Raw genomic sequence first — 18,445 nt, 5'->3', positions numbered from 1 at the left:
GAGCAGAGCTCGGAGGAGAGGCGCTAAAGGCCACACAGGCAAAGGCAAGCAGACTGCTTCTTGTAATAGTCCAGGCTTAAAGTAGACAGTCTCCAGGTCCCTCCCCATCACCGACCCCGAGGTTTTAAGGGCTGAAGGGATAAGGGTGTAAGGGACCCAGAGCTTTCTTGGCCCATCTCTCTAATTAACCCATGGCACTGCTAATGTGCCCAGAAGAAAGGGTGACAGACTGTCCATTTCCCCGCACGCTCCTATGATTCAAGAACAGATGCCAATTTCAATGAGAAAGTTTTATGTGTTTCATATAAATTGATTGAGTCTATTCCTGCTAAATGCATTATCCATTCACCACAGAACAACTCTTAGAGTTAATAGAATTTGTAGCTAGAGCCATTATGGTCCAAGCGTGCTCTTCTGGGGATGACAGCATTGTTGCAAGGCAGGCTTGCCAGGGCCCGGCCCCCTCGCTCAGAACCTGTCTTCTCGTTTCCACCAGAGCCTCCTGCGCTCGGGCGTTGCAGGCCCGGCCAAGCTCATTTCGGCGGCGTACCCAAATAGCGAGGAGTCACTGAGTTCCTGAACAAATAAATGTATTCTAATCCAATCCCAAACAAATCGTAGCATCCTATCATCTGTTGGCACCGCAGACAGCTACCTACAAGCTGGAGGGAGCTGGGGTCCCTGCTTTCGCCGTAGCTCTTTACTGTGTGCCTGTCTGGGAGGCAGGAGGCCCCCAGACACGGGGAGGACAGGAAACAAGTAAGGATAGAAGTGCAGGGGAGCCCCACTCATCCTGGCGGTGGGGGGGTGGGAGGACTCTGATTGGACTCTCGGCTCCATTGCATCATTGACAGCCTTCCCCAGAGGTGCCCAGTGACAGAATCTGGGACTTCCTGAGTGCAGCAGGGACCCAGATCCACCCCAGGCTTTCTCCAAGTGTCTCCTCACGCCATCTGCTTCGGGTCACCTTGTGAGGGGAGGGAGGACCCAGAAGTGCTGCTCATTCAAAATGAAGCTTCCTGGTCCCCACGGACCTGTGGAATCTGAATGTCTAGGAAGAGGTGGTCACACTCTGCATTTTTAACAAACTCTCAAGGAAAGCCTGGTTTGAAATAAAGTTCTGCAACCCCAAAGGGCAGCCTGAGCTCTTGAAAACAGATGAGGAGGAGCCTAGGCCTGGGGAAGGTGAGGGGCTGGCTCAGAGTCACACGGCATACTTTTAAGTTTTTATCTCTCAGACAGCAAAGCATTTTGTCATCTCCTCTTACACACCTAAAAACCACCAGTCACTGGGTAGTGCTGGATGTAAGCAACTGTCCTGGGCTCTTCTGTATGCGTTATCTCACTAGTTGGTACTCTAATGTAATCCCCCTTTTACAGATGAGGAAACAGGGTAAGTAACTTGCCTTAACTTATACAACTTGTATAAGAAGCTAAAAAACATGGTCCTTTTAAAAAGTGTATAGAAAAATTAAGTTTTCTAAGCCAGGTAACATTTGGAAGGGCAAGTTGTCATAAATCTTAAAGGAATTCTACCGTTGACTAGTCTTCTAGAGGAATCTCTTCTCTGAAAAAAAAACAAGAAAAAAACTCTGTCTAAAGTTTTTGCTTAGAGCACATCTGCATCTTCACTGATACTCCAAACAGCACCCTCAGCACACGATGTACCCACACACATGTAAGAAAGCTGATAATTGCAACTAATTGGCACCCCTGTGTGCACCCGAGTCCTCACTGGTGCACATGGAACGTACTTTTGTCAGCAGCCATTCCACTGGGGGGAGCAGTTCCTTACGACTTGGGCAGGCATGGGCCGTAGATAGAATCGTGGGGACTTGTTTGGGTGGCTGGCCATGTTCCTGTTCAGCTGGTCTGCTTCTTTACCGAGTATTGTGGATTATCACCTATTTATAGCAAGGGAACTCGTGAGGACGCATGAAGCACCAGCCTTAACAAGGCTTGTGGGCCCCCAGTCCCCACGACAGGTTCAGTGCCCACCCAATTGCCATGTCACTCTTCATTTGAGAGCGGCTCCCTTCCCTGGGAGCTAAAAGGGCCAGGCTCCGGGAAGACAGGCGGCATGAACTAATTTGTGAATGCATGATGCCCGTGACTGACGTGCAAGAGTCTCTTCCAGTGCAAGAGGTTTTGTGTGTTAGGAGACCCCGTCAGCATCCCCAAGAGGTGGCCTGCGTGGTTGCTGAGGGAGAGAAAGCCCTGCCACAGGGATCTGGTGACAGTGCAGGGCGGACGGGAGGGCTGAGCAGGAGGCTTGCTCCCCGCCTCCCTCCGACAGAGCCCCCCTACCAGCAACAGCTTCCGGGGCCAATAGTCCACCATTGCAGGCTGCCGCCTTGGATCTGTACCCGGTTACTAAGCATGTTCAGCTTCTTTCCTTTGGTCCTTACTGCCCCCCAGGCTCCCCGAGGATAGACATCACTATCAGAAAGCAGGATGGCATCGCTGTTGGTTTTTTGTTTGTTTGTTAGTTATTGAAGTATAGTTGACACACAACTTCACATTCGTTTCAGGCGTACAACACAGTGATTCGGCAAATCTATACATTATGCTGTGTGCTCCCCACCAGTGTAGCTTCCGTCTGGCACCACACAGCACCATTGTAATACCATTGACTAGACTCCCTACGCTGTACCTCTCATTCCTGTGACTTACACATTCCATGACCGGAAGCCTGAACCTCCCACGCCGCTTCACCCATTCTGAATTGGGCATACTTTCCAAGAGCTCAGACCACCTGTGTTCAAGTCCCAGCTATGCCACTTACTTTAAGCTACTTCCTTCTCCTTTTTGCGCCTTTGTTTCCCCACATCAAAAAAAAATGGTGCTTTTCTCACTAGTGCTTCCATTTCATAGGCTCTATAAAAGGATTAGGTGAGTGCATGCCTGTCCCAGGCTGAAAGAGGAGCAGGACACGGAGCTGATTGAGTCATTGCTGTGTTCTTCATTTCAGAAGTGAGGAGACAGCATCAGAAAGGTTGTGTAGCTTGTCCCCCCCAGTCAAAGTGCAGAGCCAGAATCCAGACTCAAGCTGGCTCACTCCAAAGTCTTCCCGCTCTAACACTATGCCCACTGGGAGCAATCCGAAATACCACCCAGCTGCTGAAAAGGGAAAAGCTCTTGCTGCATCCAGATCGACTGGTTTTCTCTTTCCAACTCAGGAAATTCAGCTCAGCATTCAACACAGAAAGCATCATTGCTTTCCAGTCAGTGTGTTCTTAGAATTCCCTGAATCCCAGTCCTTTAAAAAAAAAAAAAATTCATGCAGGGCTGAGTTCAATTCAACAAGCTTAACAAGCATGTGCTGTATGCCTGGTCTGTGCCAAGCCCTGTGCTGGGTGCCCCAGGGCCTGCAGCTGGGAAGGAGACAAAGCGCCAATCTTGAAAAATGCACCACCCAGAGCTGGGTCCACATAAGCCTGAGATGAAACCACTGATACCTCAGCACAAGGGAGATCCTGGCTCCCTTTCCATTTTCTAATTCTGGAATCGCATCTGGAATTTGGGCGGGTCCCCCCCCAACCCCCACTCCATGGCTCTGACTTCACCCTGTGCTGGATGATGAGGAGGTCTTCATCCAAGATGGGTGCATTGCAAATTCTACTGAACTGATCATCATTTTTGAAAAGATATCGAGTGTCCTTTGAGAAAGGAAAGAATCTATGCTGTTACTTCAAAACTTCCCAACCCTGGGCCCCAGTGGAGAAACAGCACAGCATCATCCAGCTCTGACAGACTCGAAAACACCTCACGAACCCCCAGTCTAAGGCTACGTGGTGGTTGGAATCATGGCCAAGCTACAGACAAAATGCCTTAACACCAGGCCACAGCTCCTGTTAGCAGAGGAGATGATTCACTGCCCTCTCTCCTTTGGATGGCCTCAGAAAACATGTTGCTTTTACCCATTTGTTTCAGTGAAAGGCTGCATAAGTGGGAGACAACAAATGATCCAGGAACTCTGGTCTCAGCACAGCTTGATTAAGATCATTTAGCTCCAAGACCAGCAGAACACAAAAGGTCCCTCCATCAGTGCAAATGCATTAAGCACTTGTTGTGGGGAAGACCACTTTTAATTATCGCCCTACTCCCAGACTTGCTGGTTCAGCCTGCAGAACAAACCTGCACCCCCTTGGAGCCTATTCAGTTTTCTGCTTGTTGCAGCAAAGCTTCAGTGGTCTTGGACAGAGAGATGTTTTGTTTTGTTTTGTTTTGTTTTAATTCATCTGGGCCCAGAGCTGAACAGAGGAACTAAGAGGAGAAAGACTGAAATACTAACTCTAGATCACATAAGGGGATCCTCCCCACTTGCTCCTCCACTGGCAAGAGGAAAAGGGACAAGAGATGGAGTCACCCTGGCCATCACTGAGTCGAGGAGGAGAGAGAAGACACCCGGGAGAATGCAGCCTAGCCAGGGCCCTCCACACTGGGTGCTTACACAGAAGACGTGGAAGCCAGTGAATGTGCTCGTGTGGAGTTTGGGGATGGCTAGATAGTGATCTATTGCTTTATAACAAGTTACCATAAATGCAGTAGCTTAAAACAACACACATTTGTTATATTCGTTTCTGCAGGTCAGAAAACTAAGCACAGTTCAGCTGCGTTTTCTCCTTCATCGTTTCTCATACAGTTGCAATCAAGGTGTTAGCTAAGGCTGGGTCTCATCTGAAAGCTCAACCAGGGAAGGTATCACTCCCAAGTTCACATGATTGTTGGCAGTTCTTGAGAAGCCTAGGAAGAGAGGAGGAGGAGAGAAAGGGAGAAACACAAAGAGAGAGTCTGCAAGCAAGATGGAAGTTAGTTACAATCTTATGTAATGTAATCATGAAAAAGACATTCCATCCCCTTTACCATATTCTATTGCTTAAAAGCAAAGCAGAGGTCTCACCCGTACTCAAAGGGAGGAAACTAAGCAAGGTGTGACTACCAGGATGCAGAGATCGCTGACCACCTTAGAACCTACCTGCAGTGGGCTTTTGTGTGCCAGAGATCACCCGATTAACAGGAAGCTTTGAGAACTCACTGTGGAGGCTGATGGGCAGAATTCCTGTTAGTGATCTCAAGCCTATCAGACACCTAAATATTCACAAAACACCCCCTGAGTGCCAATCCACAGCAAGACGATAAATGGGTTGGTCAAGAATCCTGGAGACTAGGTTCTAGCTTTGCGATTTGAGGAGAATCAAACATTCTGGGGCCCAGTTTTTTCCTTCGTTGTGTAAAGCAGAGATAACAGTTACCTGCCACTTCTTTCTCGAGCAGGCTATTGTACTGAGCAAATGAGCTCACTCCTAGCAGGCTTTGAAGGGTACAAAAGAATATACTAACATAAAATGTTGTTGAGATATTGTTATTAACATTATTATTAAAATATATAATGGAAAAGATTGGGCCAGTTCACTCATCCCCCCCATATGTTGCCCTATATAAATTTTCAGTGTATTTATAATCTTCCTCCTCCCCAAACTGTGAGCTATGCACCTTTGTTTATACGTAAGTGTGTGTTCTGAGTATATTTTTCCTTGAATTTTTTTGCAAAAGTTACAAGCAAATCCCAGCGAGGCACTCTTAGAGCTAAAAAAGGAGGAGGGATAGTATTCTGCATTTTGGGTCCTCTTGTACAATCAGTTCCCTCCCAACACAGTTCATCTTCAATTTGCAAATGAAACCCTCAAACTCCATTTGGGGGAAATATATGACTTATGTGGGGCCATAGAGGATTGCCCCAAAAAGACCCACTCACTGATATAAATTGAAAGAGCGATTTTAGTCTTTTAAAGCTTGTCAAAATCTCAGTCATATGAGGACTCCAGAACTTTCTCCAGGAACAGCTTTTTAATCAAATCCCAGGAGATTGGATCTGAGAGGCCTGATTTGGTTTTTACAGTGAATATTGACAGTATCTTCATAATAATGTGAGCACATTTTACACATTTAATTATTATTTTTTAAGTGACTGACAGATTGATCTTATTCCAGGATTAATGTTAACAAGTGAGGAAAATAAGGCATGGTTTGGGCTTGTCCAACAACCTAACAGAATCAGGAAAACTCCCCAGGGCCTCAAAATAACTACCTGGAAACAAGGACTATTTATTTTACTCAACTGGCTTTATGACTTTGATCCTACTAACTAGTCCATACAGTCTATGAATTGATAGTTTCTGTCAATGGTCAGGTCAGTGGAGGGCCCACACTACTAAGGAGTAGGACTCAAGCATTCTCTTAAGGACTGCAGGGCTCCCTACATGTCAATAATGTGGGTGTGGCTGTATGTCTATGAGTGTGTGCTGGTGTGTACGTGAGTGACAATGTGGAGATGTGTGCTGTCTCCTCGGGCCCTACCCCTTTCTGTTGTGCAGTCATGGCTAAGAGACAAAATACCTTTCAACAAACACCCATTTATACTACCAGGACTGCCTGGCCCTTCCCATCCTATATTGCTCTAATGCTCTAATGTTAATACAGGAACACCAAGGGCCAAAGGTGCTCCCCCCAAACCACATGCAGTACCCTCAGCATGCATGATCTCCTCCTCCTGACCCCTCGAGGGGGTTTGAGGGCTGGTATTTGGCCTACTCTCTTCTTTCTATGTTGTTTTGTTCTTCACTCAACAAAGGTTTATTAACTTCCTCCTACATGACTGGCACTGTTTTAGGTCCTGGAGACAAAGCAGTGAACAGAATCGACTAAGCCTTACTTGGCTTGTAGAGCTTATATGCCAATGAGGGTGACAGACAAGTGTGCGGTGATATATTTCAGATAGTGATGTTTTGTGAAGAAAATAAAGCAAGTTAAGGGGACAGAAATGACAGTGGCAAAGCATATGTGGTGTGTGCGTGTGTGCTACAATGATGGGGGTATTAACAGAGAAAACTCCAGGTTCCTTCAAGTGTGTATCAGAGCAGAACCAGATGATGCTATTCGTTACTAACATTAAAGTCCTACTTTTTACTCCTAGGCAGACTTGGCCTGGGAAAACCTCCAAGGCCCTCACGGCATAGCTACAACTCTCATAAATGTAAAGGCCTTGACTATGAAGTGTGCAGAGACACAGCCGAGAGTGGGTGAAAAAAGGGGAGCACATGCCTGGGCTGAGCAGGCCAGGCGGGGAGAGCGACCCAAATGTCTGGCTCCCCACCAGCGCAAAGGCAAGCTGAAGGCCATGTATGGTGTCTAAAGAAGCTTTGGAACCCTACTCCCTCTCTCCATCACTGTTTGAGGGATAGCAGCAGGAGTCTGTGGTCATTGCTGGAGATCTTGATTCTAGAAGGGTCCATTCAGATTGAAGTAGGACCCAGACAATGGCTGGGAGCCCAAGGAAGGGTCCAGTGCCATAACAAAAAGTACTTTATAGATGATTGCTGACATTAGTTCAGTGGCCCTATACATGACTAGTGTCATTAATTCAGTGCCTGATGATGGGGAGACACATATCTCCGTGATCTTCTTGGCCTTCTCCCCATGTTTGTTTCTTATGATGCTGCATTTCTGGCCACCATGGTGGCACCATAAGCAGGAATAAGAAAGAAGTGTCTCTCCTCCCCTTTTCTCTAGGCCTCTCACTCAGACACATTGCCTTCTCTTTTTGGTCCATCATTTGGTCCTATTTCTTCCCCCACTCCTTTCCCTTCTGCCTTGACATTTGGATTTCCCACCCTCTCAGGTGTCCTTGTTCTCCAATTCATCCTAGAAGGTCCAAGACCTAGACGCAGAAGTCAGGACATTTGTTCTTTCTAGTTCCAAATCACTTGGCCAGTTGGGCCACCGGCCCTTCATCTGTCCATCTGTCAGAAGTGTCCCAGTCACAAGGGCCTTGTAAGGATTTCACCCTTCATGACTTAGAACCAGACCATAAGCAAGAACTACTAAGAATAAAGCAACGAAGGGTTCTGGCCTCCTGTACTGTTGCCCCTCTCTCCAGACGCAGTGAATCCTGTTACATAACCCCCATGGCCAAGCACCAGACTTAGGTCTTCTCCCCCCACGCCCCCCAACCGGTCCATGGAGAAGAGCAGATATGGGCAGAAATCAATGACTCTTTAGGCCTGCATGTGGCAAGGCTGGTGTTCGAACCACCACCACTTCCCGCTGGAAACTCAAAACCAAATCCATTATGTGTAAGCCCCAGATGGGTGAGTCTGCAACACCCCTCTCCCCATCAAATACTTTATTAACACAACTCTGGCCTTGAAGCCAACTTGGGAATAACACAATTAGCCCCGAGGACTCCCTTAACTTAATTTTTACAGTCTGCTTTCAGGAGAGTGTTGTTCCTGTGACCTTTCTCTTCTCTCATGTGTTACTGACATTCCCTCAGGGAGCAGGGGGTGGCTGAGAACACAACACAGCAACCATCACAGGAGCCATTAAAAACGCCCTCAGATTGCCGGGTGTCAGAGCTGTTTAGGGTAATTCCATCCTGAAAGCAGCTTTTATCTCAACAGCCCTGACTTGTTGCCCTGCTGGTGGGGAGCTGGCTAGCTCAGAGGTTCCCTTCCATGAAGAGATATCTGCCTCCCAGCAGAGAGGGACATGGGCCTCTGGTCTTTGTTCTCTGGGAGACCTCAGCATTTTTAGGCATCCTACCTGTCTAGTGGAACTGTGTGAGGGGCCAAGGAGACAATGATGTAACAGTAAAACACAGATCATGTGCAGGAGCCTATCTAGCACAGAAGACAGGGCTGGTGTTTGAATTATTATTACCACCTCCTAACTTCTCATCATCAAAAAAGAACAAGAGAGAAATGACCAGAAAGCTTTGCACAAATGAACACTGTGTGTGTGTGTGTGTGTGTGTGTGTGTGTGTGTGTGGTGTGTATATGTGGTGTGTGAGTGTGTGGAGTGTGTGAGTGGGTCATATGTGTGGTGTGAGAGTTTGTGTGATGTGTGTGTGTGAGTGTGAGTGTGAGCATATGAGAGTTTTGTGGTGGGTGTGAGTATATGGAGTATATGTGTGGTGTGAGTGTTGTGGGTGTGAGTGTGTGAGAGTATGTGTGTGAGAGTTTGCATGGTGGGTATGAGAGTGTGTGTAAGAGTGTGCATGTGTGTGCATATGTCATGCAAAGAAACTCAGTCTAAGAAGCAAACTAGAACATGGAAAATTCACCGAGAACTGTGTTGTAGGAAGAGTAAATGTGACCTGCCTCTCCTCACTTAGCCCCAGATTTAACTTTTCTACATGGTCGCCTATCTGGTAAGATAAAAGTGATTCTTCCCCCTTCCCTCTCTACTGACCTAACATGGTTTTCAGGAGCTAAACTTGCTGGAGGATGGAGGTGTTACATAAATGTGCTATAATGAAATACGTTGAAATTGGAGGCCCTGTTCACTCAAAATCATAATAACGTCTTTCTACCTAAGGTTAGACTTCCAGGAACTTCCACCATCTACTAAATAGGAGTACCAAGATATCAATACATCCCCAAATTGTGAGATAAAGGCCTCTTGCAGCTAGCTGGCCCTTAGCCTGAGGCAGAGATATGGGGTCACTCTCACGCCCTCACCCAACACTGAGTATAAAATAAGATTATACATAGAAGGACATGCTGAAGCACTAGGAAAACATATGTGACAGTGAGAGAGAAGAAAGTGGATTAGTATAAAGTATTTATAGTTGAGGGCCATTTCATGAAGGGACAAATAGCCCTAAACAACTGGCTAAGTCTGGGTGGCACTATCAAGAAAAAGTTAAATTATACTTAGTGGGCTGTATCCCATAAAAGGCAGACATGATGTAACAGCAAGTTCTAGGCCATGGTCATTGGAGATGTCCCTGATATGTAGTCTGAAAAACCCTGAAGCCCCAGTAGTAGAAATGCGGGTGAGAGACCTGACCAGACAGATGATATACAAGGGCTAATCATAGCAAGTGACCTTAAGTGATTCCTACATTACAACTTTTCTCAAAGATTCTGGGAAGATGGCAGTGATGGTGGTACCAGCATAGTTGTCCGTCTCTCTGAATCTAAAAGCAAACAACCATATATCAAAACTGAAAACCCATGGACATTTACAACAAAAACTTTTTTATTAAAAAATACCCCAAATACAAATGGATGCAGACAAAGTGCAGCCACCATAAGATCTGCCTAATATCAGCATCTGAGCAAGAGAAAGATGAAGGCAACAGGCTGTCTTATAAACCTGAGAGCAGGAGAAAATCGCTGACAGATACTTGCTGAAAATGACTGACAACCAATTTGAGAACCATTGCTGAATCTAGGAGAGGCTTTGTCCAGTCAAGGTATATGTGAGTCCAAGGGGCCATGGTAATGTTTGAAAGAGCTAGAGGGACCTGGCCACCAAACCTCCTTTCTAGATTTTACTCAATTCCAACATTGAGTAGGATAGGAATAACAGAGACATTAGATAGATAGATAGATAGATAGATAGATAGATAGATAGATAGATAGATGATAGATAGATAGATAGATATCCAGATAAATATGAAGGAAAGAAAGAGAGCCAGAAATGTTTGAAGGAAAACCACTATATTTTTCAACACTGTATGAAGAAAAGGAGCTCTGTGAAGTTAGAAAAGCTCCTGAACTCTAAAAGTCCTAGAAAATTAATTTCATGTAAAAATGCATAGGTATGACTGTATGGTGACTAATATAATAAAGATGATTAATTTTTAAAAATAAAAAAATAAAAATGCATAGGTATCAAGACCAAATCCTATCCACATTACAATAAGAACTTTAAAAGAGAGTAGAAGACAAAACAACAGCCCCACACACAAGTGAAAGCATACCAGAAAGACACATCTACAAAAGAGATCAAAATTGTAACCTATTTCCAAATGAGCTGACACTAAAACAGTGAAAAAATAACAAAAGCCAGTGTTACAAAAGATCAAAAACGAAATGGTAAAACTCAGAAAAGAATTTGAGATAAAAGGAAAAAATAATTTCAAAAATAAAAACTAAATTAGAAGGCATACAAGAGCAAATACACACAACAGTTAATGCCTTACAAGAAATAGAAGGTGAAAAGAGAAAAATTTTTTTAAATAAAAAAGATGGCATCCATCAAGATAGGCAGAGAAGATCCAACATGCAGATAACAAGAGTGCCTGAAGAAGAAAAATCGGAGAAAGGGAACAAAACAAGTGCTTAAAGCTGTAAGTCAAGGAAATTTTTCTTATTGAATCTAATTATTAAAAGAGCACACTGTGTTGCTGAGAATACTAACCCAGGTGAGCAATACCAAAGGGTATTCTAGTAAAATTGCTGGAAATTAAAGAAAAAGAAGAAAAAGACTTTGGGCACCTAACCAAAGACAGCAAGTGATTTATTAGAGAATGAAATTTAGATTATCATCAGAGTTTTTGATAGTACTACTTTATACCAGAAAAAAAAATGGAGTAATATATTTAATATACGCAAGGGAAAAAAATATTATCAATATCCAAGAACTCAAAGAATATTATCCCCATGAGCCCTTCCTAAGGAATCTACTTGAAAATAAGCTCAGACAACCAAAATGACTAGAGATATTTCGGCATGACTGATAGGAGCATTAAACATATAGCACTTACAGAAGTGAGACTAACTAAAGGTTCAAGAGGAAAGAGTATTGTATGTAATGGTGATATGCCCAAACACTATAGCTACAGTACAGCTTTGGGAAATTATAGGAGAAAGGAGAGCACATACACCAAAAAAATTTTTAACTCATCTCAGTTTTTATTTTTTTATTTTATTTTATTTTATTTTTTAGAGAGAGAAAGAGAATGCAAGCAGGATCAGGGGAGGGGGGCAGAGGCAGAGGGAGAGAGAGAATCTTAAGCAGGGTCCATGCCCAGAGCGGAGCCCAGCGAGGGGCTTGATCTCACAACCCCGAGATCCTGACCTGAGCCGACATCAAGAGTCGGACGCTTAGCCAATTGAGCCACCCAGGGTCCCCTGATCTCAGTTTTTATATCAATAATGGTAAAGTAGCCGTGTTGTAGTTCTGATACTATTTTGTGTATTATGAAGGATAAATAAAGTAACTGGGTAATTATAGAATATTCTAAGCCTATTATCACCTGTGTTCTTGAGAACCAAGATTCTCAGTGTGGAAAAAAGAAATGCAGATGTAATACAAAAGAGATTAAATTTAAAACCTTGTAGTCCTGAATTTGACCTGAAAGTATCATTGTGAGCTCATGAGGTATTTTGTCATATACATATGTATCTACTTCATATGTACGTATGTTTATACTGATACACATACATGTATCTTAGCTCTGTCCTCTAAAGAAGCCTAGAAACAATCACCAGCCCAGTAACAGTAAGTGTCTATGGCACCTAGATTGTGTACTTACGGGATGTTTTTTTCACTAAAAGAAATCAAAGCTTTTGAGAAGATGGCTGAGCCCAGGTCTAGGGAAGGAACATTTCATCATACCAGATAGCAAGGAAGCAAAATAACTTAGGAAGCTACCACTGAGCAAAAATGTGACAATGTGAACTTCTAAAGAATAATAGTTATGATTAATTAAAACTCAAAAATATAGTTAAATTCATAGATTAATAATGATATATAAACAACTAATTGGTCAACTTCAGAGGATGATAGAAAATGAATCCATCATCTTGAAGCTATAAATAAGATGAAAGAATTGAGCATTTATCCTGCCTTTCCTGTATGAACTCTACCAATTGGTAACCAAATAGTAGATGAAAGGAAGCATCTCCTTATATATTCCAACTAATAAATAAGCGAAAAAGATATCATTTGAATATCATTATTTTGCAACTCCCAATAAATAAATGGAGCTAAGCATTAAGTTTCAACAACTGCTAACATTCCAAAAAAAAAAAAAAAAACCAATAATCACTGATCACAAGAAGGGGACACTGCTCCATTATTTAAAGATTTGAGACAGATGACAGAAATGTTTTAACTTCACGATGGCTACAATATGTGTATTATTTTTATTTTTCCCTAATAAGGAGAACAATTTATTAATTTTCATCATGTACCCAAAAAAAGGGTTACTTTTTTCAATTTATAATAAAGAATGGTGTCATATACATTTATGGATGGTGAGTGATTGTATTTACTTGGATTTGGGTCATGACTTTATTTAATGGTATCTACAATGGCCGCTGAAATGACTCAATATGCCACAGCTCCCGTGAAGTTCAGCTCAGTCAACAGATACAGATAGAATTCAATTCCATGGATCAGAATCAAAATGGTACCAAAAAATCCACCAGCTCCATTGAGTGCTTTTCTGTGGTACAGCCACATAGGCCTTCAACAGGAGGCAGATCCTTATTATTGTGATTAATAGCAATAGTTGAAAACTTATTTTCCTTGGTATCACGCTTTATTTCTTTGCATTCAATTGAGCAGATGAGATGGCTTAGCAACAGTAATAAAACTAGCACAATCACCGTCTAGCCTATTTTTCTGGCATTGTGCGTTTTTTACTAATTGATTTGTTTCTTCTTGGAGGGTACTGCAATATACTTAAAATGAAACCCAGTGTTTAATGGGTATTTCCTTACTCAGCTGTCTATAACCAATCAGTATTTGTGTGGTATAAGTAGAACAAGATAAAGCAGTTCTTTTTTTTTTTTCTTTCCTAAATGAGTTTTAATACAATAGTTTTGGTCTTATTTTTGTTGGTTTTTATTTTTTTCCTAGAGAAAAGAACCAGGCTTCCTCCTTCCCCTACCCCCAATCCAGGCTCCTCCTTGGGGGGCATTTGATCCTCCCATAGCTCCACAGAGCCTCAGGGACCAATGTAGACTCTCATCTAGGGGAATACGAGACCAATGTAGACTCTCATCTAGGGGAATACGAGGACCCTTGTACTCTCAGATTGGCAGCTCAGCCTCAAGCCCACCGCACTACTAGTCTGTGACCTTGATCTTCTCGCCAAAAACCAAGCTTTTGCCTTATTGTTTCATGACCCAATCCCTCTCTCTTACATCTCTGCTTCCTGGCCTTGTAAACATTCCAGTTACTGGATTTTCCTTTTGATACCTCTGGCTCCCCATGGCCTCTCTGGGGACCAGAGTCCTGATGCTGAGCACCTGCTTTCCCTGGCTTATGCCCATGACCCCCTAAAGCTTGTACTCTGCTATGCTACAATACTATAGGGCCACAGTTCTGGGGCTGAGAGTCCACCCACCATGCTATCCTGACCAGACTCTCACCTGTCCCCTCATTGTGGCCTGCCTACTCTCTGGGCCTGAGCAATCTTGGTATGGTCTGTCCTGGCTTTACATGAGCCCAAGGCTTATGGATTTAAAAGGAAAAAAAAAAAAAAAACCCAGACTCTCAGACAAGTTCCATGAGGATTTCCTGGTGAGTCTAGCACCTCTTCAAGTCTTGAACTGGAACTCAGAAGATCTATGCTTAATTCTTGGCTTGACTGATTATTCACTCTACATACAACAGGCCAGTCACTTGGCTTCTCTGAACTTGAATTTCCTGATTTTTAAATTTAATACATACATAACATCACAGTGCCTGACTCATATTATATGCACATTCTATATTGAGAGGCTTTTGCCCCCTTCATGGGAGGAGTTTACTTCTCGGGTGTCTGAGGTTCAACCCTTCCCGCCCAACACACACACACAGAAGGAAGCATAAAACAAGTCAGGAAACAAATGGCTTCTACCCTGGGATCACCTTGACTTCTCCTGCCCCCTGGGGCTACTGTCACTAATCCTCCTGCTTCTCAGGTTCTGGACCTGCCTGCTTTGATCTATAAGGTTGTATCCAATACTTTCCACCCCCAGAGACACTTCCGAAAATCAACCTAGTGTTTGCCTACCCCCTCATGGTTCTCACTCTATCAGCCTTAGCTTAGAACGGATCTCATGCCTGGATATCTTGCCTGATGTTCTGCCAGACCCTTCCTGCTCCCATGGTCCCATTCCAGATGCCTCCTCTGGGGCTTTCCTGGGCCCGTGGCAGTTAATACCACCAGGCTCAGAGCAGCAGTAGTTTCCAATTACATCCATGAACCCACTTCTCAAGCAAGGATCTGGAAATTATTATGGCCTGCTCCCAATAAGCCTTAACCCAGTGCTCAGCTGAAGGGGGCCAACACTGTGTTAGGCACTCTAGAGGGACACCAGAAATAAAGCAGAATAGCAATTGTCCCTGTCCCCTTATACAAACCCACAGTTCTGGTAACCTTATCTTGAAAAACAGATTCTAGCATTAAAGTCCTAGGAAGGACACAGGATCAGGGATTCATGTAGGAACGATCTGAAAAGGCTAGAAATCTTCAGGACGGGAAGCTGGGAGGGGCTTGATCACCACCAAAGGATCTTTGGACATAGATGGAAGAACCCCCAATTTCTAGTTCCTTCTCTAAAGCTAATTTACTTAGAAAAGTCTCCTCCCTTCTCTAGAATGTTCTTTCTCCATTTCGACAATGAAGTAGATGGACTTAGTTCACAAATCTGGTTGATTCTCCTGAGAAAGTTTTTACAAAATGCAAGTATTGTCCTCCCCCAATCATCGTCCAACCTAGTATCTACTAATCAGAATCTCCAGGGCTCTGAAATTCATACTTTTAAAGGTCCTCAGGTGTTTTGGGGACCACTGAATTCAGTGATCTCCAAGGTCCCATCTTGCTGTGACATTCTATGATGTCAGATTCCAGACAGAATAAGCAAAGAGAACCAACAGGATGAAGCTCAAGCAAGACAGGCCCACATACATAAGAAGCAGGACAGCCCTTGGACAATGGGCAATGAACTCAGAAACCCCATTCCCCAAAGAGGTAAAGCTGGTGGGAAACATAAATTGATTCCAAGCAACTCCAAACAGATTTATGAGGGTCAGGGCCATCTGAGGGAGCAGAGAGGACCACCATGCCTGGAAAGCTGCTGAAAGCAAGAGAATTCTAGCTGTATAAATCATGATCTGACCTGGGATGGCAATCTCGTTCCCATGGAATCCACTCTAGAAAGAATTTTCTCTCTGGACCTTTCCATCAGAAATCACTGAAAATAAAAACAAAATTTTGTGTATAGAAATCACCTGAGACTAATATATGTCCACTGAGTTGGGAAAATACTGATCCCTTTATTGAGAAACAGCCCTAATATCCCCCCTCTTATGGAATGGGGAACATAAGTCTTGAGATTGGGTGTCTCTGCTTCCCACAGTTAGAAATTGAACAGGAAGTTACGCAATTTTAAACTGTATTCATCATGCATCTCTAATGTCATACGTTCTTCTACGCACTTTGCTTAAGTCGTTATTCAGTAGTCTCACTAAGTCCAATCTTGGTTTGTTCAGATTAGGAAACTGAGGCTCAGAGAGGTATATGATTTACCCCAGGTATCATAGCTGGTCAGGAGCAAAATCCAGGGTAGGAAAAGTTAGTCCATCTGGATCCAAAGGGCTTCTCTTCCTACCTCACCAAATACCCTACCTGGTCAAGAAGTAGAATCCCAGCATCTCTGGGAATGTCTCAGAACATTTAGAGCAATGTTAACCGAGACTGAAGTTAGAAGTGGGTCCCGCGGAAGGGGAGATGCTTAGGTAGGGTGCCACACCCATACCTTTAGCTCTCTTCCACAGCACAGTCTTGAGGAAAAAAGAAAGAAAAAAAAATACATATATATTCTTTCATTTCCAGGATTGAATTAACTGCATGGATTGTCATGGCTCTGCCCCAGATTGAAAAGGCTGCCCCCAAACCCAGGCTGCTTGCTTTAGGCACACACTGGATCTGAGAATAGGCTTCAAAGAGCTGGAGCTCATATGGAGCAAGTGGATTTTTCAGCTCCCTTTCCAGGATTATCTTTTTTTCTCTGTCCCCATTCTCATCTCCAGCTCACTGAGTTTAAATCCCTAGGTGCTGCTAGTGGAGGATCTATATTCACAGAAACTCCCCTGGTCACATTTCCCATTGTCAAGAACAGCACCTGCCCTGGGGGTAAGCAGGAATCATGGACACAACTCATATTTTTAGAGTTTTGGATTTTACGAAGACATTTCATATCCCATACTTCCTTTAATCCTCATGCCAATCCAGCCCCTTTTACAGACCAAGGAGCTCTATCAAGGTCCCACAACCAATAATTGATAAGGCTGCCCCTAAATCCATGTGCTTTTCTATTCACCACTTGGGCACAGCCCACACTTAGGATTTGGGTGCTGGAGAGGATAAAAAGGCAACTGGCCAAGAGAGCTCTGCTAAAATGCCCTCAGTATTAGAAGAGTTAGCTCTTTGAAATAACAGGTTACCTCCTTTAGAATACAGAAAGATCATAAAATTAACAATCAACCATTCACACCAAACATGAATGGATTCATCACCTTCTTGCCCTTGAAACGACCTTCAGAAACCAAGTAGAAATCAACATCTTCATTTCAAAAAAGTGAAGCCAGCGGAGAAAAGCGTTGAACACACAGTGTTGAGTAGCTGTATACATTGGAATCTCAGCTAGAACTTTGGTCTCTGACCTTGGGGTCAGGGCAGTATCACAAAAGCCCACCACACTGGCCAAGTTTTCAGATTATCAAAACTACCCAGTGCAATCTCAATCTGATTGCTTGTAATTAGCAACCCAAATTAAGCTTTCATTTCCACATCATTAAATTAGTTGAAAGTCTTCAGAAATTTTTCACTTTAACGTTTTAGTCAGCAAAACTATGTATACCAAATTAATTTTTCCACAATTTTCTATAGGTAGAATTTGACTTAATCACATTAGAGGGAAATAATTTCTTCAATCTTATCATGAGATTTTTATATTTTAAGTAAAAGTAACTTATCAAGAACACATTTTATGGAACAATACATCTAAAACTAATGATGTAATGTATGGGGATTAACAACAATAAAAAAATTAATAAAAAAAAAGAACACATTTTTAAGAAGTTGTTATAGGTTGTAAAAATGTTAGAATTCTGGCCAACATGAAATCTGACAATTCCTCAAGATCCAGCCTAGCTCAAAGATAGAAAGTTTCAAAGGAAATGGCCCAGTGGCAGTGGAGGGATGGGGTGTGCTAAATGATCCTGAGCCACCCCCAGAAGGCCACGTAAGGACATTGGGTACTCTGGGTGAGGGACTTAGAAAAGGAGAGCCTGCACCAGAGACAAATGTGACGTGTTTCCCCATTTTTTTATACTTTCTCTTGCATAGAGAGCCTGAAAGCCACCTTCACTGTGTTGATGAACCTGAGTTGGTTGTAAATAAGGAGGCTGAGCCTTGTTGAGGTCCTGACAGATAGACAAAGCCACTAGCCAGGTGTGCAAGGTTTCCTGCTCCCACCACTATCCTGGGTCCCTGGGTCAACGGGGGCAGAGGGTCATGGAGCTGACTCTATGTCCGGTTTACTCTTTTGAGCTTCTCCAAGCTAAGAGGATCTTATACGCATATGTCCAACCTTTGGGAGCAGGTTCAATGCAGTCACAGTAGCATAGATTGAGCACCTGTTGTTTGCCCAG

The 18,445-nt window shown here is 43.5% G+C and overlaps 1 protein-coding gene across 1 annotated transcript in view; it reads left to right on the top strand.

The window, feature by feature from the left end:
• Positions 1 to 18,445, top strand: part of ALK (ALK receptor tyrosine kinase) — a 676,339-nt gene that overhangs the window by 600,754 nt on the left and 57,140 nt on the right. The gene's annotated exons all lie outside the window — the stretch shown is intronic.

The sequence above is a fragment of the Halichoerus grypus genome, chromosome 10, assembly GCF_964656455.1.
Source record: "Halichoerus grypus chromosome 10, mHalGry1.hap1.1, whole genome shotgun sequence".
NCBI classification, from domain to species: Eukaryota; Metazoa; Chordata; class Mammalia; order Carnivora; family Phocidae; genus Halichoerus; species Halichoerus grypus.
The sequence above is the reverse complement of the archived record's forward strand: the minus strand, read 5'-3'. Positions and strand labels throughout refer to the sequence as shown.